Source organism: Lepidothrix coronata, unplaced genomic scaffold (genome assembly GCF_001604755.1).
Source record: "Lepidothrix coronata isolate B3197 unplaced genomic scaffold, Lepidothrix_coronata-1.0 Scaffold89, whole genome shotgun sequence".
NCBI classification, from domain to species: domain Eukaryota; kingdom Metazoa; phylum Chordata; class Aves; order Passeriformes; family Pipridae; genus Lepidothrix; species Lepidothrix coronata.
The window spans coordinates 297,427-320,285 of record NW_016690269.1 but is presented as its reverse complement, the minus strand read 5'-3'; positions in this window follow the sequence as shown (position 1 = coordinate 320,285).

The following is a 22,859-nucleotide window of genomic DNA, read 5'->3' as shown; positions in this document are numbered from 1 at the left end:
TTTCTAAAGTGTGTTTCTGAGTGCTGAAGGAAACAGCACGAAAGAATCTAGAACAAGCCTCAGCAGCATTACACATTAATAAAATGTCTGTGTCTGGGTGCTGGCTCCTGTTGCCCCTAACTTTGCAAGATGCCAACCCTGTGAGGTGAAATGGCCTTCAAGAGCTTTCCTGCAGCTTCATCTGGCTTTCCTTGGAGAATTCACAGCTGGAAGGATCCACGCTGTCCAAGAGTGTCACTAAGAAAAGTCACAGGAGTCCCAGCCATGTTGGAAACATTGTGTGATGATTCTTCTACTGTGGAACAACATGAGGATGTGATTGAAGGATGTAGGCATGCAAGTAAGTCAACTAAATGTGTGCAGGCAATGATCTCTTTCTTTTTAAGAGCCTAACTTAGCAATCTTGTCAAACTGTGTTTTTCTCTGCACTTGTGGAATGAGGTGGATTGTAACTGCTTCTGGTTACCTGTGCCCAGGGAAGCTCCTCTGACCTTCATAGTCTGTTTCCTGACAATCACACTGTTTTCATCTAGAAGCTGTAACTGATGGTGGTTTTTTGTGTTGTGTGTCTGGGCATGTGAACACCATTCTTGTCTGTCCTGATCCAGTAAAATAAGTAAACTTTGATATGAGGAACCACTCTTTCTCCTTGAAGCTCAAAAGTGGACCTGCCCCACTGTGCCGGGCAGGATCAGTCAGCATCCTCTGCACTGGCCTCACATGGAACTGGAGGGGTGGCAGCTGCAGAAGGGCTGAAACGGTTCGGGAAATGCTGGGCAAGGAGGCAGCAAGAGGCTGCAGAGCGGTGGGTGATGAGATGAGGAACAACTGAACCAGGACAGAAGAGGTGGCTGACATTTGCCACTGCAGTTGCCATTTTCCCACCTTTACTCCTGTTTCAGCATCAGCAAACTGAATTGCCTAGGTCACAGGAATGGCACTTTCAACAGACTTCCACTGAAATGGCTTAAAAATAATTGCCAGTGCTGAACCCAGAGCCACCGGGTCTGGGCACAGACCATGGGGACATTGGTCATCACACCATGTTTGGACCTATGCAACCTCCTGAGCCCCAGCCCATCATCATCCTCAGCTGTCCGCGGTAGGGACAGGAGCACTTCAGAAGTTAATTAAATTCTCACCCCCCACCTGATTCACTCCTCCTCTTCCCAGTGCTCCACTTTGCTGCTTCAAACCGAGCAGCGGGAGAGGGAAGGGAGTGTAATTATTTAGCTCCTTAGAGCCAGCTCTACAGTGCTTCAAAGCTTGTTAATTACAGTTTCAGCCGCTCAAATCTGTGGAGGACCAGAAGAGCATGTGGGGAGTGGGGGGCACGGGTTGAGGGAAGGGAAGGATGCCATGAAGTTGAAGCCACAAAGGCTGACAGTGGGAAGAACCAGGGTGAGACAGGGCAGAGGCCCAGAGGCACTGACAGATAGAAACCTGGGAAAAAGCCACAGGGAGTGAGAAGTAGCTGGGAAGCAGAGGGAGATGGTGAAAGGAAGGGAAAGACGGAGCTGCATAAGGGAGCAGCATGGAGTGTCTGTGTAGGGTGATGGAGATGTAGGTTAGGCACTGAGGGATGTTGTGCAGTGATGATACTGAAGTGTGTCCTTTGTGCTCACCTGCCTTCTCTGGCAGAACAGATAACTGCCCAGGCTCTAGATCCAAGTGCTGCTGGTGCTGTTTGGTAGGGCATGGTTGCTGAAGGACAGAATGGATTTTACAACATATTGACCCAATTTCCTTTTTTCCATATAGACCATATTTCCTTTCCTTGATCACCCTAATTTTCTCACTAAATAAGCAAAATAATTGGAACAGTGTTTTGCCTCTCTCCAAATTCCATCAGCTGAGAACCCTCATCATTTTAAGGGCAAAACCTGCAACATCCCTTCTCTACTGAAGGGAGGAGATAGCTTCCCATTTACTCCCCTTGCCCCTGAGACGGCCACTGCTAGAGAACACCACTTCTGCTGCTGTCCCCTGGGCTGAGGGTTCTGTGATTAAGGGGAGAATCTGCCCTTCTGGCCATTCACAATTTCCAGAAATAAGTTATTTAAAAGAGGATAATGGTGGGAAGAATGTTCAGATTCCCCATTGGAAACCATTTTGGGCCTCTCTGCAGCTTCTGAAATGGGAATTTCCTCTTTGACAGAAGCAAAAGGATAGTTCAGAGCTAGCAAAGACTACATACTCAAAGACTTGATGCTGCATTGCCAGTAGTTCTTAGCTCTGACTTCATGATTTCCGTTTTCTTTTGGCAGCTTCCAGTCTCTATTTAACTCCTTTTGCTGGAAAATTTCCCTTAAGGAGCCACCAGTGATGGCCCAGGAGACTGTGTGAATGCTTTGCATTATGTAATGCTTTGACATTTGGCATTCCCATGGCATTATCCCCATTATCCCCCATCAATGCGGAATAAGCTGTCAGAGCATGAAATTGGTATTTTTACATATTCTTAATGTACAGATGTCAGTCTGAAAGCCATGCACAAGCATTATGATTAAATTCCCTGTTTCATCCTCTAGCCTATTCATGGATCTGTTTGGAAGATTTCATTCCTTTTGAGGGGTTATTGGGAAAAGGCACAACCTTAAAAAGGAATAATTCTGCCTAATAGCATTATCAGAAGGTGAAAGATAAGTTTAAGACATTGTGCACCAAATGCAGTGTACACTCTTAAATCCAGAGCGATAGTGTTCAATCTTTAGCACCTGTGTTCCTGGCATGGCAGCAGAAAGTGAACAAGTACCAGATGCATAGAGGGAATATAATCAGTGACCCAGTTTCTGGTGCCAAATACGTCAACGTGTTCCAAATCAAATCTGCTCAGAGTTTACAAGTTTGTTATTCTGCGTTAATTGTGATGTAAGTATGGCAGAGCCTTCTGGGAGGATGACTGTGCCTAAACATAATGTATATGGAGAGAGAAGAGGAAGGGCACAACAGAGGATCCGCCCAGGATTCCAGGTTGCTTGATTTGGTTGGTTTGATCACAAATACATGAGGAAGAGCAGGAAAGTCACCTGCTTGGAAGCAAATCAGCTGTTCCACCCTCTGCACTTAGACCGTGTCTCAAGGATTTGCACTGCATCAGCAGTCAATATTGGTGCAAAATGAGATCTGTATGGTGCAGTCTCTGTCACTGGGAGCTCCCGAGGCCAGGCTGGGTTCCTGAGGTCCCTTCCAGCCTGAATTGTCCTGTGACCCCAATCTCTGATAGACAGAAGGTTGGAGCAGGAGGATGTTCAGCATCTGCACAATAAACTTTCCTGCTGGAGTTCCAAGAGGTTGTCTAAACAGCCTTTAAGGCTGTGCAGAACTATATCCTGGATCTCTGCTCTCTGTACCTGGGAGTGTGTCAAGAGCCCATGAGCTTTAGCAGGGTAATAGGAGCATCCCGCCTGCTCACCCAGTATTCCAGTTTGCAGTCAAATTAGGAGAGGAGCCAAAGGTCTGACTTCTCTTCACATAAACCAGAAAACAACCCACAAACTGTTTTTAGCTGGATTTCCCTAAAGAATGAGTTATGGAACTGTGTCATCAGTGCTTGCCTGCTCCTCTTCCTTGTCCTGCTCTTCACCCCACCAGAAGCTTGTGCTGTATAGATCACCAGCTCCAGTCAAATGCACCAGAGAGGTGAGGAACTTGAGAGGAATTTTGTTCACAAGCTTTTCATGAAAAACAACATCTATGCAGAGAAGAGAGAGGCAGGCTCGTGTTCTCACTGGTCACAGGGCTCCAAAATGGGGTCAGGAAGTGTCTGTGTGGCCTCCTGCCTTGGAGGCAGCCTGGGACCAGCCAGACCACGGGCTACCTCTTGTGCAATGCTGTTAGCAGGGCTGAGGATGGGTCGGGTGTGCTGGGGAAGCAGGAACTGTGAAATGATCACTGCTTGGGACATGAGAGTTGAAGGGAAGAGGAGATTGCACAGAAAGCCAGAGGAGATGTAATGGAGGAAACTGAGTTTAATAGGGTGAGAGAGGCAGATAGGGATATGGGGAAAAGAGCTGCAGACTTTGTTCCTTTAGTTATTGGAAAAATTTCTAATTGATGGCATTCTTACTAATAATTCACTAGTATGAATAATTACAATGGCAGTTGGGCTTGGTTTTCAGCGCAGATCTTGCTCCTGGGGACAGTTAAAGAGCAAATTTGGAAAGAGCGTTCAAGCCACAGCCACAACACAATGTTAGAAAAGTTTTGAGATTGCTTTATGAAGTGGCCATTGCTGTGCTCCTAAATTCCCACCTTTGCAAAGAAATGGCTGATGGCAGGGAGTGCAGCTGCTGTGACAGCTTACCACGTGGTCAGCACAGGGGCTCTAGTTCATGGGCTCTGACACTGTCTGCAACCACTATCCAGAGTCTGTCATGGTCAGCAGAAAGTCTGCTGTGGTCTCTTGTGCTGACAGACAAGCACCTTCAGTCTGGGGTGTTCACCACTGGTGCATACCACCCACCATGGCTCACCCATTTATTTGGAAGTGATGGAACATTTTCCACTTTCTGTAGGAGACTGAAGTTAAGGGTTGAGCAGGGACTTCTGAGGGAAGTTTCATGGAAGCCTGAAGAGGAGTTGCCCCAGAAAAGCCACTTCTCCCCCCAGAATGAATGTGTTTCTCTTCCTACCCACTCTGCTCAGCTCCTTGCCCAAGCATCAGTCTAACTGTGAAATGCAACAGCCAGGTTTCCAGCCAGATGACTCCTGTCAGGTCTGTGCAGTGCACTGGGCTGTGTGCAGCCATGGAGTCCTTTGAGCAGATGTTGCACTTCTGGGGGTACCTGACCTCAGGTGTGTTGGGAGCAGGGGAAGATGATCTGTGTGCAGCACCTCCACTCTGCTGTTGAAGACATTCTAATATGAAATATCTAAATGAGTGTCTTCTGGGAAATGAACCAAAGCCAAGTAGTTTCAGCAATGCTTAGGCAGATGCCCTGAGGCTTCAGCAAAATCACTGTCTTGCATGTTTGGTCCAGGAAGCACAGGCAGGACAGCCTTTCACTGTGAGCATGAGTTACAGTGATCCACTGTATAGCCACAGGTTCCCCTCTACTGCACCCCACAAGGCTGCAGGTCTTCTTCACTAGGTCCAGAAAAACACATAGGTGTCAGTGCAAACTGTTTTGTTTGAGAAAGAAGGACAGGCTGGACCTTATGCATGTGGGGGGCTGTCACTGCCAGGACCTTGGAGCCTTGTGACCCATGGGGCTGCAGGTCCAAGTATGAATATGTGCCCTATCGACAGGAGCAGGCCAATAAAGGAGAAAATAATACAGCAGTGATGGTAAAAGGCTATCCCAAGCTGTATAACCTGGATAGCTGCAGAAAATGTTTGTTTTCCTAAACAGGGGTATGAAGTTAATCCTCATAAGGAGAAATCTAAGTCCTGTGCTACTCTCAGGATTTCTCCTACTTCATTAAACTCTGACATCTCAGAAGGCAAATCCACATTGTCACATGTCACTTGTGCTTGAAAAAAATGTGCATATCAGTGTTTAATACTAGCTTATTTTTCCTTCTTATTTTGGAAGTGTAATTGTGTAGTACATCTAACTGCAGGCCTGTATTTACTCGTTAGCATTAAGAGTGTATCAGGCCATATGTAAACAAGGGTATTGGAGCAGAGTCAGTCTATGCCAGCTGGAGATGTGGCACTGGGCACTGCCTAAGCCAGGAGCTGCAGCTGTGAGAGGATGGACCCTCACCAGCCCTCCCATCCTTGGTGGGTGCTGGAGCCTCTGCTGAGGGCTGGCAGTAATGAGAAGGGTGGTGATGTAGAGGTTGCAAGTTGGGGGTCCTTCAGAACACCCAGACCTTATCAGGCAGCACCCAGGGAGGGAAACATACTGGCTTAGTTTAACAAGATTACAATGTAGAAATTAAGAAACTTCAGGTGGAAGTGTGGAAAAGGAAAAAACCTCAGCTTTTTATTAAAAAAATCTGAATAAACTACAAATGGTGCAATCAAAAACTTTCAGAAGAAACAAAACAAAGCCCCGATTCCCCGGGGGGGGGGGGGGGGGGTGAGGGGGGGGGAAGAAGGGGGGAGCAGGGGGGGAAGGCAGGACTGTCGCGGCAGTTCAACAGCCGCTCGCAGCCACGTGTGCCCGCAGCAGCCAGCAGCCGATGGCATCGCAGCCAGGGATGAAGGAGTCCTTTCTCCCACAGGCAGTCCCGAAAACTGAACACCTCGCTCTGAGATGGGCCAGTCTCTCTGTCGTCTCGTCCTCTGCGAGGTGTCTCGTGGGGGAAAAAAACCAAACTTCCTCTCAGGAGAAGGAAAGGAGATGGCCGAAATTGGGCTCCCCGCTCTGTCCCGTCCGCGGACCAAACCCAAAAGCCCCCGAACAAAGCACTCCCCCCTCTCTCCCCGCGGAAACCCCGTTTCCCAAGAGCGCTCCGCCTGCCCCTGCTCCCCCCGCCCCATCCCGGAAGAAACAGGTGGAGGGGGAGACATCGGGAAAAAATTCCAACATCTCTTTTTCAGACCTGTGACACACACTCTGCTCAGGCTAGGGATGTAAGCCATGTGCCTGATCCGTGCAACTCCACAACCTGCTCCCTGCACTGTATTTTGTGTTGCTTGTTCAGGGGAAGAAGATCCCACCAGAGAGCTGCTCCTCTCGTTCCAAGGATGGGCAGACCAGAAGATTGATGCAGAGAGTTTGTGAGGGCAAAGTGAGCTCTCAGGTTCTCCTTGCTCCCAATACCTTTTCTGTGGATGTTCAGGACTGACCACTCCCAGGTGGAACAGCAGCTCAGGCTGGGACACCTGTGCAAACCCCCTTTTCCCAGGTGTGGCACAGCCCGTGGCACATAAGCCCCAACCCCTTGGGGAACTTGGCCATCATTTCCTTGGGCATTTGTGAAGCCATGGTTGATTTGAATGGCCTTTGGGGGTGGCTGGCTGGGGACAGGACCAGGCCCCAGGTGTCTTGTGCAAGATTTGCAGTAAATAGGGGTAACACAGGCAGCGCGGCCAGTGCAGGGGCAAAACCACCCAAAGAAGCCCAAGCCACGCCACATCTGAGTGTGACAGCTGGTGCACTGACAAAGCCAACAGCTACTGGGACAGATGCAGCAACATTAACCACAAGACCACCACACAACTCACTGCTTCTTCCTTCGCTTTTTCCTTCTGGAGGAAAAATGGAGCAGGAATTGTGTAGTTAACAGTCAGTCTTAGCCTGGCTTCATTCCCCCTCCCTTAGCCTATGGAGACACCTTCCAGGAGAGATCCTGCCTGTCAGCACAGAGCTGTGGGAGGGACAGTCCATGGTCTTGTGTTGAGACGCCACTATCTGGACACGGTCTCTGACTCTTGTCACTGAAGATCTCTGGATTCCCAGTGTCTGTGCTGATTATGAACATGAAAACCTGGCATACAAGCATGTTTTGTGGGCACAGAGGAGCCTTCTGGGGCAGTGACACATCCATGTGAGACCTGGTCTGTGCTATGTCTGGTCATGGCTGCCTTGGAGCCTCCGCTGTAGAGACTGGAGGGGCACATCCCTGGGGAGGCTGTGGGAGCAGAGCACCATGTCTCCTGTGAAGGGACATATTAAGTCTAGGCAAAGCAGGCAGCTGCTCAGGGCAGCATGTGGCTGAGGAGGCAAAGCTCTCTGCCCTTTGCCAGGGCAATGGGAAGGCAGCCTGTGACGTATGCTGTGCTGGTGGGAGGTACTGGGGGCACAGGGCTGCCACCACTCCTGAGCTGATGTGATGCCAGCACAAGAATGTTGTGGTCATGATGGTGTAAGTGAGGATGTTTTTAAACATTGCAATTTTAGCTAATTCCATTGCAGACATAAGTAGTAAATACCTAGCTCAACATCCTGTTGAGAATCCACTTGAGCTGCTACTTGTTTCCACAATGGAATTAGCAAAAATTTCTGATCTCTTCAAAGCAACAAAGCCTGTCCAGGTGCTGCATGTCCCTAGGAGCGCAGTGGTCCAGAAGAGCACAGGGGGAAGGGTTTCACATGGCGCTGCTGGAGCAAGGTGATGGGAAGGGGTTGTCTCTGTTCAGTTCCCTTTTACAACCTAAATGATTTTATGATTCTAGGAGCAGCTGGAGGAAGCAAATAATGTGTCTGTGTAGTTGAATTCCCCACATTTAGTAGACAAGAAATGCCTCTGAAAACATCTTAGGCCACTCCTGTGATGGAGAGAGACAGACTGGCTACTTGTCAGTGGGCAGACATGCTTAACCGTGTCTTCAGAACATGACAGTCCCACATCCTGGAAAGGACCCTAATTCTGATGGCCTGCTAAACCTCGCTTCCTTCCCTGAGAAGCTGAAGGCAAGGCTAAAGAGCAAGGCTTTCCCAGAATGCCTTGTTCAGATCAGGCTGAAACACACTCCTTACTGACCTTGTGAAAACAACACACTGCTGGGCCAGGCAGAAGTAGGAGACAGTCTGAGCAGCCAGTTTCCTGATGTTTGCGTATCATATGGGAACAAGCAGTTTGCAGTGTCCTCAAACGTGTATGGCTTTCTAAGGGGAAAGGTAGGTGTGTCACCTAGAGTAGCCCCAAAAATGTGAAGTTCTCATCGCAAAAATGGTAAGAGTACTGCTGTGAAGCAAAATAATTCTGAAAAAAAGTGGTGGTAGGACTACAGCAACGATTGTCAGGAGCTGGACTTTGATGATCCTTGTGGGTACCTTCCAACTTAGGATGTTCTGTGATTCTATGATTGTTATACCCTTGAGAAAAAAATTATATTTAATCAAAGCTTTTTCTGAAACAAACAAACACAAAAAGATACAGAAACCTTAAAAGGCAAACCCATAGTCTGAGTCATATACATGGTGTGGAAAATTCTGGCCTAAAGTCTTACAGTCTGGTGAAGGTGTCAGCAACTGAAGATCTTGTAGGAAGAGATGGCTGTGCTCAGTTGGGCAGTGAACCTTGAATCACCTATAATTAGGTGAGGAAACATATGTACCAGAAACTATACAAACAAACTATTAATAGCTGCTTCGTTTTCACTGCTCTCCAGCCAGCAGTTCAGGCTGGACCAGGCTCAGAGCTGTGCTGGAGATGCTCTGTCAGGAGGCCTGGCCCTGCTTCATCACACCTGCCTCAGGAAGGTGTTGGGGCTTTGCCTGGTAATAGGGGGTGTCGTTTATGCACGAGATTTACAGGTGCCTCCTGACCCATATCGCAGCAGCCAGTGCCTTGGCTTCCTCAGCTGTGAAAGGTGGTGGAGACCCCTGGCTCCTTCCATGCCACTGGGTGCCTTCAGTGTTCGCACATAAATGCTCAAGGAAAATGACTCACTCATATGTTGTGCAGAAATGTGTTCGTCACCTTGTTATTGCAGTGTCTGAGAGGTGTGGGCTTAAGTGGTAGTCCTGGAAAAAGGACTGTTAGGTAAATCCTGGAGATTTAGGTTCAGACAGTCACTGCAAAGTATTGGAGCACGGGCTCTTCTATGAATATCCATTTCTAGAAAAAAATAGAAATCTTTCTAATCTTTGTTCTGCTTAGTTAGAACTCACTGACTTCTGCTGCTGCTTCAATATTTTACTGAAAAGAAGGCAAATTTCCCAGTCTGATGGACAAAAAGAAGCTTGTTTGATAGATGTGTGTGTGTTCTATGGATCTTTTAAAATAAAGCATTTAAGAATCAGTTTGAAATCGCACCATGCCTGATGTCAGCTTGCTCTGTGTGGGGAGTCCAAGCAGTGCAGCATCGTTTTTAGCATACTGTGTCTGTTGAAGCACCCTATAGTTTCCTGGATGTTTTCTGAGGTATTTAGATTTATTTCAATGTTTACAATGTATTTGTTGTTCATTAAACATGTTTACTCAGGCTAACCTAACATGAAAGAAATTATCTTGTTTACAGTGGAACTTTGACAAAAATACATACAGGAAAGATAGACAAACACACATAAGCCTGGACTGCTGAGTGAAATATTGATTTGCTGCCACTTTCAATTTTTCTCATTAGAATTTATTTTATTTGAACATAACTCTGTACCCCATGTAAATGTGAAGTTGTTAATCTTATTACCATACAGAAAACAAATTAATTATTATGCATGATATTGGAAATGGATTGTTAGGTTAACATTGGGAAAATTAGAAAAATACACTCATTACTTCAAATTATATCTGATATACAGCTGTTTTTAAAATCATTTTCAATATTCAGGTAGCAAATACAGCAAGTAGAAAAGCCTTTCTTTTTTTAGTGTGTGGTTTTAAAATTTCAGGCCTCCGTCCCGAATGTTGGATTAAAGACCGCAGTACACAGTTAGACTTTTATATTTTAAACCAGCAGTATTAAACTGCAGCAGATGAAGTTGTTAGATTAAATTTCATCCATCTGCAAGGCAGGATTCATCATGTTGATATAATTGATTAGTATGAGATCTGGGTGGCTTACCTGTATGGGGCAAGGATCTGTATTCCAAGTCTGCTGTCTCACTATGACTGCTTCTTAAGAATGCTTGGATAGGTGGAGGAAGCCCACTAGTGGTATTCTTTTGGAAAAAAAGACAACAAACCAACTACAACACAGTATTAGGAACAAGAGAAGAAGTGTTTCTGTAAGGTGTCTTTAGTGGAGAAGCTTGCATGGCTGCTGGAGTGCTGGGGAGCGAGGCTGTGGCCAAATTCCTGTGGTACTAATGACCTTAACTCATTAGGGAGTGTGGGTTTGAGTGAGTTGGGGGGAAAGGGAGAGCAAGCTGTCCCACTCATATTCTCTCTCTCTGGAGCATGTAATGTCCTTGCTGGTGAGACCATGAGAGTGGACAGGGTGGGTGACACGTCCACTCTTCTCATAATGATCAGGCAGTGACAGTCTAGGGGCTGACTGGTGCAAGGGACAGGCACAGACAGTCTGGGCTGGGGCTGTCTTTTAGGATGCCTGCATTCCTTCCTGAAATCCCTAGTCATGGCAGTCATTGAAATTCCTGCTGTGTCTATGTGGCACTCCTGTGGATAAAGCAGTAGAGACAACCCTCAGCAGCCAGAGCTGTCGAGTCACCAGCCACAGGATTACGTAGTTAGCAAAACTACTAGTTTTTCCTTTTAACATGGAGCCCCCTTACTCACTGTGAGCTTTGCATAGCCAGAAACTGCCTCTTGCAGCTTCTCCTCTGCAGTCCCACAGACTGTTTGAAATGTGTTGCTCTCTCCATGAAGAGCTGGCAGGCCAAGAAGCCTCACAGGAACCCAAGTGGTGGAGCTTTTAGCAAAACGTGGGTAAAAATTTGACATAAAAGGGTAAAGTAACAGCAGTTGAGAGTTTCCACAGATCATCACCCAGTTTATGGTGGGGTCTTTTTGCCCTAGTCACATAGACCTGGCAGATCTTTGCTCATGTCAAGCCCTGCCCTCCACCCCAAATGCCCACCAAGGCTGTCTTTCCCTAGCAAGAGACGGTTTTCCTTTCTTTTCCCTGTAGTTTCCCTTACTGTCCACCTGGTACAACCGTACTTCCCTTCTCAGGCTTGGACAGACCTTCCTTTGGAGAGTGCCACTGTGGTGTTCTCTCTGCTGGGCCAGACAGTGAGACAGAGAGATGGGGGAAGCACCCTCAGGTCATCCATGCCAGGCTGCTCAGCACAGACTCAGCTGGGCTCACAGCCCTCCTGACCAGACCAGCACACTTTCCTACACCACGGTGACAAGCTCCATCTGTCCTGTGCTGTGGTTTCTTTGGATGGTTTCTGGACTGTGGTTTCTTTGGATGGTTTCTTTAGAGACTCCTAAAGGCAGGGAGGGGAACAGAGAAAGGCAGCCATGTCAGACAGCAAGATATTTGTCACACCTTGAATTTCCAGAGAGGTCTCCCAGCTAGGCAACTAGCATTGTCCCTGAGGAAACAAGGGTTTAATGATGTCCCATGTGCCTTGCTGCAAAATTTCTGAAAAACTCCCCCAAAATTGGTTGCAATACTCAAAATAACGCATGTCCTAGAGAACAAGAAATAGAGACAAAACTGAAATAGCAGCACTAATGAGTGAAGCAAATATCACAGCTGAGCTGTAAAAGTAGTGAGGAAATTCCCCTAAAGAATGTTTTGTTCCGCTTTAGTGACGGTAAATACGAGGCTTTGTCTTCACGGTCTCTGTCGTGCTGGAGGCTGCCATAAGCCATGGGAACAAGACCCCATCCCTTGAAAGAGGAGGTTTATCCCCTGAACCCACACACCTGGGCATTCTTTGGACACAGTTTCATACCTGGAGCCACAGCTCAAACAAATCTCTAAGACTGAGAAAGAGAGGGACTGAAACATGTTGGAAATTGCATCTTTTCTTCCTGTTTGAGCTGCTAAGTGGGCAAAGACACAGTGCTCCCCAGGGAGCATCATGGAATCATAAAACAATTTGGGTTGGGAGGGACCTTAAAAACCATATAGTTCTACCCCTGTACCATGGGCAGGCACGCCTTCCACCAGACCAGGTTGCTTCAAGTCCAGTCCAACTTGGCCTTGAACACTTCAAGGGAGAGGCAGCCACAGCTTCTCTGGGTAACCTGTGCCATGGCCTCACCACTCTCACAGGGAAGAATTTCTTCCTAATGTCCAATCTAACCTTGCCCTTTGCCAGTGTGACGCCATTTCCCCTTGTCCTGTTACACCAGGCCCTTATCCAAAGTGCCTCTTCAGCTCAGTTTGGTTTTCCTTCCTCCAGAAGATACCATGAGGCAAATGGCTTTTCATGATGGTTATAGCTACATATTGAGCAAACAGGGTGAGTGTTATCAAGCTTCTCCATTTTAATTTTCCTTTTATTGATTTCAAAATTTACCTAAAAAAGAGGTTTCAATTACACGGCAACCTTTTTATATTTCACACTTGGTAATTTTCATACAGCTGCATAATTGGAGGTAAGCAGAATCTGGAGTTAATGAAATAGATTTCTGCATTGTTCTTAAAGTTCCCAGCTAATGACCATTAGAGGTGTGATGATAAAGAGCAGAGCTCTTTGTCATCTGCTCCAAACACTGCCTGTGCCCCTGCAGAATCAGAGTGAATGCAAATAAAAAGGAGAAATTACATCAAAAATACATAAGGAGAAGAGAAAAACAATCTTGTGCAGTAATTACTCTCAAAGGAACTCAAGGACTGAAAACACCCTGACTTGTCAGTGTAGGTAGCAGGACCAATACAAGTGTCTCACACCCTGCACATCCTGCAATGCACCATCCTCTTGTGGCCCCTCTGTGGGATGGATTCCGTGCATGCACCATTCCTGTGTCTGTGTGTGTGGCACGAGGGAGAAGCCACATTGTGTGCCATGGTGGGGGAAGCACACAGCTTTGCAAGAGACAGAGGTGAAGGAATGAGCAATGCCACTGCCATGCAGGATTTGGTCCCTCTGGAGGCTGCTGTTACTGCTTTGGGTGTTCTTCAAAGCCCAGTGGATTGAAACAGTGCCCAAGAGCATTTCCAGAGGAAAAAAGTCCTTCGTTTTATTGTATGGCAGTGCATGAGAGGCTAATGGCTCAGTGGCAGGTGAGAGAAATGCTGCAGAAGCAAAGAGAGGGAGTCAATTCTTGACATGAAAGAAATCTTCCTGACTTTTTAAAGTAAAATCACTGTTAAAGTTTAGGTAGTAAGTGTGGTGAGACTTTCCTGTGTTGTTTTAATTTTTTTTTCCTTGTTGGGCAACAGACATTTTTTTCAGCCTGGTGTTAGGCAGAACATTGTCCTGTGATGCAGCGCTGTGTAGCAGAACTTCCCAGAGGGAGAGCTTTGGCTGTCAACAGGTGTGGGAGACCAGAGACAGGGAGGAAGGAGGGGTCTGACTCAGTCTGTGAGTATCCTGGCAGAAGGCAAAACGGAAAAAATGGTCTCCAGAAACATCCTGGTACTGAGCAGAAGAGGTGTTTCAGTGGAAAAGGTTGGAAGGCCATCACTAGCCAACCATTGTGGAGTCACCTCAGGGATGGTGCAATTCACAAGGTCTGTCCCACTGTCATGTTTTGGGCATTTCAAGTTTGTAGGAGACCATTCCAGCTGGGTCCAAGGATGATGTGGTGATTGAAACCCTCAACCAGGGGTGAGGGTTCTGGTGATCTCAACCAGAATGTGCAACCTCTGCGCATGCCCAGCCAACATCATTTGCTCCTTCCTGGCATCTGAGTGAGCCTGGCTGCAGGTGCTGCGTGGGAAAGCCCCTGGCTGCCTCTGTGAGCTGCTCTGCCGCAGCCCTGCATAACATTGCTGATGACAGACATCCCTTCGCAGACATCCTTGCACCACCTTCCTGATCCCAATCTCCATCCATGTGCTCTCATAGGGTCTCTTCCAGCCACATGCTCCTTCCAGCAGTATCTGTGCTCATGGGCCAGTATATATTTAGCCTCCTCTGGCTAAATATCTGTTTGGACATCTGTTTGTCCACAATAGCTAGCGGAACATCCTGGCTGCTGGTGCTGGTCTGCATTATTAAAACCTGACAAATGGCTGTTGGTAAGTCCTTTGCTGCCCCAGCTTCTCATTGCAACACCCATTTTAGAGTGGAGTTCAGCACCCCAGGGTGTGCATCCCCCCTTGCTCTGCCCTAACACTCTCCGGACCATGTGTCTAATGGAGGTTCTACCCAGGGCTGCCGTGATGAGAAACTTCCTGGGCTGTAACTGTGGCCTGGGGCTTGAAGACATACAGACATTTCCATCCCTCTTTAATGCTCTTCTTCTTTCAATATCTGCTGTGAACATCTAGCCCTTGTTGCACGGAGGCAATGTGCATTTACTCATTCTTACATCTACTGGAATGGTTCTTAAAACCATAGATGGAAATCTTTCTCCAAGCCACTGTAAGGAGATGGTTAATACACCTACCTGAAGCACCTGCTGTGAGGTATCTGTTAAACAGTCCAGGGGAAATTTGAAATCTCTTTGGAAGCAAAATACATTTGGATGAAAAATACTTTGGCAACTGGGATTTACAGCAGCATCTATTTGTGTTTGCGGCAGCATGTCAACAAAGAGATGTGCTTACTTAGCAATCAACCACTGGTTAGCTGAGGAGGATCAAGAGAATTTTGTACCTATTCCTGTGGGTATTAAATACCTGATCTGGAGAGATTCAGGACCACACTGGACTCTGATGCTACCCGGTTTCTGATTTTCCCCATTTATTTGATCAGAATTAATTATGTGTTCAGAGGCTGTGACACACTATCCTTTTTTTTTATATAATCAGTAGAAGAGTATTTGTTTAATAACAGAAAACCTAATCTCGGAAAGGTAACAGCTAATACTCTGGGTGTGTCTGCTTTTGAGCCACGAGAAAGGTTTAGATTCTTTAACATTCAGTCTTCTGCTTGCATTTTCTGGACATTACTATGTCAACCAATGTAATCCACTGTATTTTCCTCTCTGCTGGCAATTTTTGGAAGCAGACTATTCAGTGATTTAACTTCCCATCTTCCAATCTACCTCTTCTTCCAGCAATTCTCAAAGCAAAGGAATCAATTTGACCTTTTCAAACGTTTTGATAGCAGCAAACACAAAAGTTACATCACTGGATGAACTTCAGTCGAAATTCTTTTTTCTTGGCTTTGTCAAGACTTGAGACTAGAAAAGTAAGCATTGTGTAGTGGAGTCAATCGACTTCCAGCCAGAGCCCACATAAAACAACCTCAAACCCAACTAAATCTTGGTTTGTTTATTTTGCATGTAGCCAAAATAGTCCCCTTCTCTCAAAACGTTCATGAGAGGATGCATTCAGACTGCAGGAAGAGGGGCTTACAACTGAGTAGCCGTTCCTCCGAGCACAACGGCATCCCCACAGCCAGATTCTCTGTTCTGCTTGACGCAAAAGTGAGCTGACAACCTGCCCCTCAGGGCATCTCACTTGCCAGGAACTCGGGGCCACTGTTAAAGTCCGAGCGCAGTGACAGAGGGTGGACTTCAAGGGTGCTATTCCATGAGTTCCCTGACCTACAGCTGCGAAGATAAAATTCCTGCTCTGTGCTCTGCCCAGAGCTCTATAGTCCGCAGGCACTTCACGGCACCCTCCGTCTAGCAAAGAGATCAGCAACACGTTCCATCTCCCTCCTTTCCCTGGTCCGGCTGCTCTGCATCCCCAGACACCCCAGAGAGTCTCAGAGCGTCTCTTTTCATCCGCTGTGCGCGCTGGTCACAGAAGCAGCACTCATCCCGCCTCTACCGCTGCATCCGAACGAGCACTTTTCCTCCCCGAGGAGCTGCCGGCGTGCCCCCCGGGCCGCAGGGCTCCAGCTCTGCAGCGGACAGTGCCTCGCGTCACGCTTCTCTCGTGTTTGAACAAGGAGCCGTCGCCAGGGGCCAGGGAAGCCCGAAAGCGGCCATCCAGTCGTGCTGCGCTACCGGGAGGCCAAGCCCTCGCTCTGTCACGTCACTGCAGTAATTTCAGAGAGTACGGTGGAGTTTCTCACAGAGCTCTCAGGAAGAGGTAGAACCCAGCATCTGGTGTGACTTGTCCTCCCTCGGATCCTAGATCATTTTCAGCTGCTCATGTAAGCGTGTCACCAGGCAGAAAGTTCTGCAAAATTGACTTTAAAAACCGTGTCTTTTTAACTATCAAAATAACCACACTCGAGATCAGTGAAAGTGACTGAGAGAGGGGACTGAAGCTTTCACTGTGGCCCTAAGCCGTTCCACAGTAGGCTGACAAAACAGTTCTGGGCTATTCATTGCTGTGATAAACCAGGCTAGTCTTCTGCTTTGACACACGTTTATATTCAAAATCAGACAGGCCCCAGTCAGTGCGTCTGTGGAATGGAGGAAAAAATCCTGTAAGCCAGTAAGGGGAGCAGCCTTCATGGCGCCAGACAGAGAAGCTCTAGGCAGGTCTTTCAGAAAAGCATTTCACCCGGGCATGGGGCTGGCAGCGACTCTCTCTGAGGAATACGCCCAATAAAGACCACCGGCAATAGACCGACAAGGATCCTCGGCAACTGGAAGCAAGTCTGAGGCAGCAGTTAGGGTTAGAAGGGGGGAGTGAAAAATAATAATGAAAAATGGTTGAAAAAGAGAAGTCTCTCAGCATTTCCTGCCCTCCTCTCACGCTCTCAAAAATAAAACTGCTTTTGTTAGCGGCGCCACCTCGGCTCTGACTCCTCACTATACTGACTGGGCAGGGAGAGGACGGAGCGCTGACAGAATGGTCAGCAGTCAGCATCTCCCCTCATTCACTTCCAATTGGGAGATCGTTGTCAGTGGGGACAGCGCACATCCTCCGTGTGCACTAGTGCTGACGGGATGCCTCCACTCTGCTCTTTCAAGCCCATTTTTCTGATGGCTTCCCGTTCACAGCTCTCTAAACATCACTGAAGATACTCGATTAAGCTGCCTAAGTGCTCTCAACTTTACAGGACTGCTCACCTAACACCTTTTAAATTACTCCAGTCCAATTAGCATCCGCATCTCAGAGATGACTTTTAACTGTGGGAACATAGCGGGCCAGGATTCTTGCTAAATCTCCTCTGCTTTGAATTTAAAATGTCAGACAAGGAAGGAAAAGGAGGCTGTGGTGCTGCAAAGGAACACCGGCTGTTTCAAAACCAGTAACACCCGCCCTCCCACCTTTAATGCTGCTCAGACTGAGGGACAGTCTATGATTTGTAGCAGCACTCCCGCTCTCCCTATTTGGTGTTGGTGTGTTTTACATAAATGTGGGAAAATGCAGGTAACCACAAAGGTACTGCGGGCCTTTGGATGCTCCCTGTAACCACCTGCTCCTCCACTTCTTCCAAATCTTGGTTACCCATGCCTCAGGAAGAGGAGGCAGCCTCAGGAGCAGTACAGGCCGGTACCTGGGGAGGTGAGGCGCTCTGCTCCGGCCGCTCCAGGTGTATTTGGCTGCCAGGTGTTAGGCTAAGCCCGCACAGCCTCGGGCGCTGCAGGACGAGTGTGAACGTCGTGGGGTGGGAGGGCACACCTTCGCGTCCTAACGTTATGCATCAGATATAAAAGGAAAAACGGTTGGGCCCGGTTCGTGATCTTCTCCTTTCTTCACAGGGTAGGCAACAACAACTGTCCTTGGAAAACTCCAAACCCGAATTTCTGTTGCGTCACTCTTTTCTCCTCTTCGCTGTCATTTTACCTTCTGTGTACAGAAAGCACAGCATCACTCCAAAACGTGGTCCGGGATATGCCAAGGCCGGGGACCCTCGGCTGTGGCCGCAGCATCGCAGTGGGCTGGCCCCTTCCCGGGGCTTTCTGCCATGGCACGACTCTGTGCCCCCTCAGATGCTGCTCCGAGGAGAGCGGGAGGCGTTTTCCAGGGACATCCTGGGGGGATCCTAGCTACCCCCAGCCCCGCTGGCCCCTGAGGCACTGTCCGTTCTTGGGGACAGCGGCAGCTTCTTCTCGGCGTCCGTGGGGCGCAGGTTCTCGCACCCGGCCTTAAATCTCACCCTCGGTCCCGGCACCGCGGGGGTCGGTACCAGGCTGCGGCGGGGTCCTGCAGCCGCGCTCTGGGGGGCACCGCGCGGGGAGCAGAGCGGGTCCCAGCCCTCCCACCTTGGCAGGGGGTGAGGGGGGCCGCTCCCCGCCGGAGCCCCCACGTTGTTTTCGTTAACGAGGCCGCGGAGATGGCCGGCGGGACCGTGAGAAGACCGCACGGCCCCGGCACTCCGCAGCGTGCCGGGGGCCGGCCTCCATTCCTGCACCCCGCAGAGCTGCGCATCCCGCGGGCCCACACGGGTCGGTGCCCGCGCTTCCCCACAACTACGGCCGCGCTGGCAGACGGGTGGGGCGAGGCCAGTCCCCCGCCGCGGCGTCTCTGCCACCTCCCCACGCTCTCTCTCGGGCCGAGACGAGCGGCGAGAGGGAAAGCGGGAGCCCTGTGACCTGTTTTTTAAGACAATAAAGTATTTTTCGTTCCTTTCCCTGGATGAGGTCAGAGAAGCGCTCCCGGGCTGCTCGCGTTGTCGGGGCCGGTGCGGCCAGGAGAGACGAGGCGAGACGGGCGCCTGAAGGGAGGGGACGGAATGGGACGGGGGGTTCTGCCTTGCATTTGGGCGGCTCCTTTGGGTGTGCCTCCCCTAGGGAAGGACCCCCTATCCCAGAGTGGCGGGTTTCATTTTCGGCGGCGGCTCCGGCGGCGGCTATTTCTGTGTAAGCAAATGAGAGCGAACAGAGACTGGTGGGAAAGGAAGCAAAAGCGCGAGAGGCCGAAGCCGGCCTCGCTTCCTGAGCCAGGCAGGCGGGGGTCCCGGAGGACCCAGCCCGTGTCAGCCGCGGACCCCCGCGGGGACGCCGGTCTTCGGATGCGACTGCGTCCGAGGCGGAGAGACGGTCGGGATAGAAATGGGAGAGTTTGGAAACAAGATTCGCGTCCACGTTAGCTCCTAGTCGGAGGCGCGTTGGGGTGGAGGGGCTGCGCCGGGCGAGGCAGCCTCGTCTCCAGCCTCGCGAAAGGGGCCTCGTCCTAAACTCGACACATCCTCCGTCCCGGCAGGACCCGGCCCGAGCGGGGCTCTTCAGGCCGCTTCGCTCAGGGGAAGCGGACCTGTCCCCCACTCTTAGTCCTCCTCTCCCCTTCCCTGGTCGATACCCCGGCGCGGTGGCGGGACGGCGGGGGTAGCCCGGGAAGGGGAGCAGAGCATAGCAGAGCCCTCCTGCGTCCCCGCCAAGCAGACCGGTTCCGTGTCTGGGGTTCCTCGGGAGAGGAACCGCGGGCCGTGGGTGTACGCGGGTGGGAGTAGGTGCGTGGCTGCAAATGCCGGTGGGCGCTGAGAGGGGGACTGCTCGCCGAGCCCGTAGCCCCGGGAGGTGTCCCGGGGCCGAAATTTGTTTTGGCCTTTGGGAAGGGAAGGGCCATTATTCCCCACCACCACTCGATTCGCTGAAAAATAAACTTGGGAAAGGTCGAGGCCTCGTGATTTCTCCCCTTCCCCTCTACCCACCCTCACCCACGGCGGTGGGTCTGCATGCTCCGCGCGAACGGAAGGTGCGGGGGTAGCCCGAGTGGAGCCCCTCTGGGCCAGGAAAGCCCTGCCCAGGCCCTCGCGCCTCCACTGGGCCGCTGGTCCCCAGTCCCCGCCGCGGCCCAGGATATGTCCTACGCCGAGGGACGCGGGGCAGGGCAGGGCCAGAGGGATGCGGGCGCGGGGATCTCTCCGCCGCCCCCCAGGTGCCGGCAGGCGGGCCCCTGTCCCACCCCCGCGGCGGCCCGGCCCGGAGGGGAGCGTGGCCCCGGGGGCGTCAGCGTCACTCCCGGCCCGGGAAGGGGAAGTCGGTTCTGCTGAAAAGTTGGTGACGGGCTGGGGCAGAAGAGGCAGACCGGGCAGGTGCCGCCGCCTCTGCCGTAGCCACGGAGTGCTCGGGAGGCGGCTGGTTGCGAGCAAAGTTTGATTCGTGCTACAACACATGTCAGAGTTTTCTTGGGTTTTGGCTGCGTCTGGGGACATCTTGTGATGTTTTAGAGAACAGGACATGATCTCACATGGTGAGGAGCTCTTTAGTCTCTTAATCATTTCACGGTTCCTTCAGAGGCTTTTTTCCACCTAAAACGTTTAGTTTCAGCTCAGTGATCAGCTGCAAAAGCTCGGCGGGGAGCGGAAGAGTTGAATTATTCCAACCTGAGAGAGGCCCTCAAAAAAAGAAAAAAAAAAAAAAGAAAAGAAAAAAAAGAGAAAATAAAGAAGAAAAAAAGGAGAGAAAATAAAGAAGGAAAAGAAAGAAAAGAAAATAGAGGAAAAAAAGAAAAACAAACGAGAAAAGAAGAAGAGGAAAGAAAAACAGAAAATACAAGAAAAAGAAAAGAGAACAGAAAACAATAAAAAGAAAAGGGAAAAAAGGAGAAAAAGGAAGCGGTAGCAACACGACGTGGAAACTTTTCCTTCCCTCCGTTTCCTCAAGTCCTGCAGAACCGGGATGGAGCTGGAGAAAACCTACGCGACCCCCCGAGCCGGCCGGACAGGTGGGACTCGGGCCGGGGGCTGCAGGGAGCCCAGCGGCTCTGCGGACAAGGGGGCCACCGGCGTGGGTAGGGGCGGGCGGGCGAAGTGTCCGAGCGGGCGGCGGGACCAGCTCCCCGCGGGGTCGTCGGGGTGGCGAGGGGGGCTGCCGAGACTTCCGAGCTCCACAGAGGGGCCGCCCTGTTGTCCGGTGGCCCCGCGGCTGGGAGCGGACGGGTTGAGGGGGCGGCTGGGAGCGGACGGGTTGAGGGGACGGCCGGGCGAAGGGACCGAGACCGGGGACTGGCGAGTGGCAGCGAGGAGCCCTGTCACGGCGTCCCCGCGGGGAGCGCGGCGGCAGCGCGGCCGGTGGCCATTGCGGAGTCGGCCTGGCGGTTTGGTGGCGGAATGCAATTTCGAAGCGATCGATGGGGCCTTTTATTAGTTAAATCGCCTGAATAATCGTTTAATCGATAAAGCATTTCATGGCGCGGCGGAGGCGGCCAGGGGCGGGGGGGCCGCAGGGGCAGCAGGACCGGCAGCACTGCCCGGGCTGGGCAGGACGGGGAGGACGGGACAGGGGACCCCGATACAAGGCACCCCGAGGCCTCTGCCGTCTCTGGACCCGGGCACCGTGGGGTTGCCGTATTCCTGAGATGCTTTGTGCCGATGGGTCCTCACAACAGTGCCGCGCAGGCAAGGAGGAGGAGGAGGAGGAGGAGGAGGACGGGGAGTAAAGGCAGAGATGAAGGCCAGGCAGGATGGGAGCCGGCCCTGCCTGTCTGCCCGGCCCCTCCGCGCAGGATGGCGGGGTACCCCCCGGGCTCTGCTTGCCCGTCATCCCCGGGGGCTTCTCCGAGCCAAGATGCTGAGCGGCGACGCGGGGCGGCCGGCCCGACGGCTGCGGGGCTGCGCAGGGAGTGGCCCTCGCTGTCCCTCGGCTGGATCCTGTGTCCTGACCCTGCAGTGGCGGTTCGGCCGCGGCCAGGAGTTTCGTCTTCAACGAAAACTCTCCCCGAGCCCACCCGCCGGTCCCCTGCCGCCGACGGGGCACCACGGCACGGTCCCACCGCCACCGAGACCCAGTGGCTGAGCTGGGGGGGAGTCTCGCCCGGGGCCGGCGGATGAAGCTCTTCGGAGCCCCCTCCCACACGAGGATCCCGGTGAGGGGGACAGCTGGAAGGCGAGGCCGAGGGCAGGGACGTTCGTTCGGCGGGGCTCTGCCACGCCACCAGGGTCACCCGCAGCTGGACAGGCGCAGCCCCAGGGGATTATCCGGGCCTCCTCGCCGGGCCCTTAACTCCGGACGGGGCAGCACTGCCGGGGGCGGGACCCACGGGCACGGCAACCAGAGCGGGAACGTGCCGCCTCTGGGCGCGTCAGCCGTCGGCCCCGACTCGACCGCAGGCAGCACGAGCGAGCGGAGATCCCTACCAGGACACCGGCTGGCGTCCCTCCGCGCCCTCACCCGTGGCCCGGGCTCCCGGGGGCACGGAGGACCCACGGCCCCGACACGTGCCATATGACCGCCGGGGAGACCAACGGCCTCAGGAGGCTCCATCGGGCCGTCGGCTGACGCACGCCCACAGGACAGCCCGTCACCCCATCGGGGGTCCCGCGGCCGCGGCCCCGGGGTCCCCCCAGACACGAAGGGGACCCCCCACGCCACGGTCACGCGTGGCTGCGCTCCAGCCACGCCCCGCGGGGGCGTACGGCCCCGCCCCCCATTGGTTCGCAGCTCACCAATAGGCAGCGCCCCTGCCCGGCGGCCAATGCGGGGCACAGCAGGTGAACTTTGCGATTGGCCGCGCGCTGAGTGACGATGGGGCCCCGCCCCCGCCGCTGTCCGCCCGCGCAGTGCTGAAGCTCCGCCCGCCGCCCCCTCCGCGTGCGCCGTGTCCGCGCGGGGCCGCGAGACGGGGGCGGCCCCGTGGCGGCCCCGCCGGACCCCCCCGTCCGCCCCGCCCTGAGGCCCCGCCCTGAGGCCCCGCC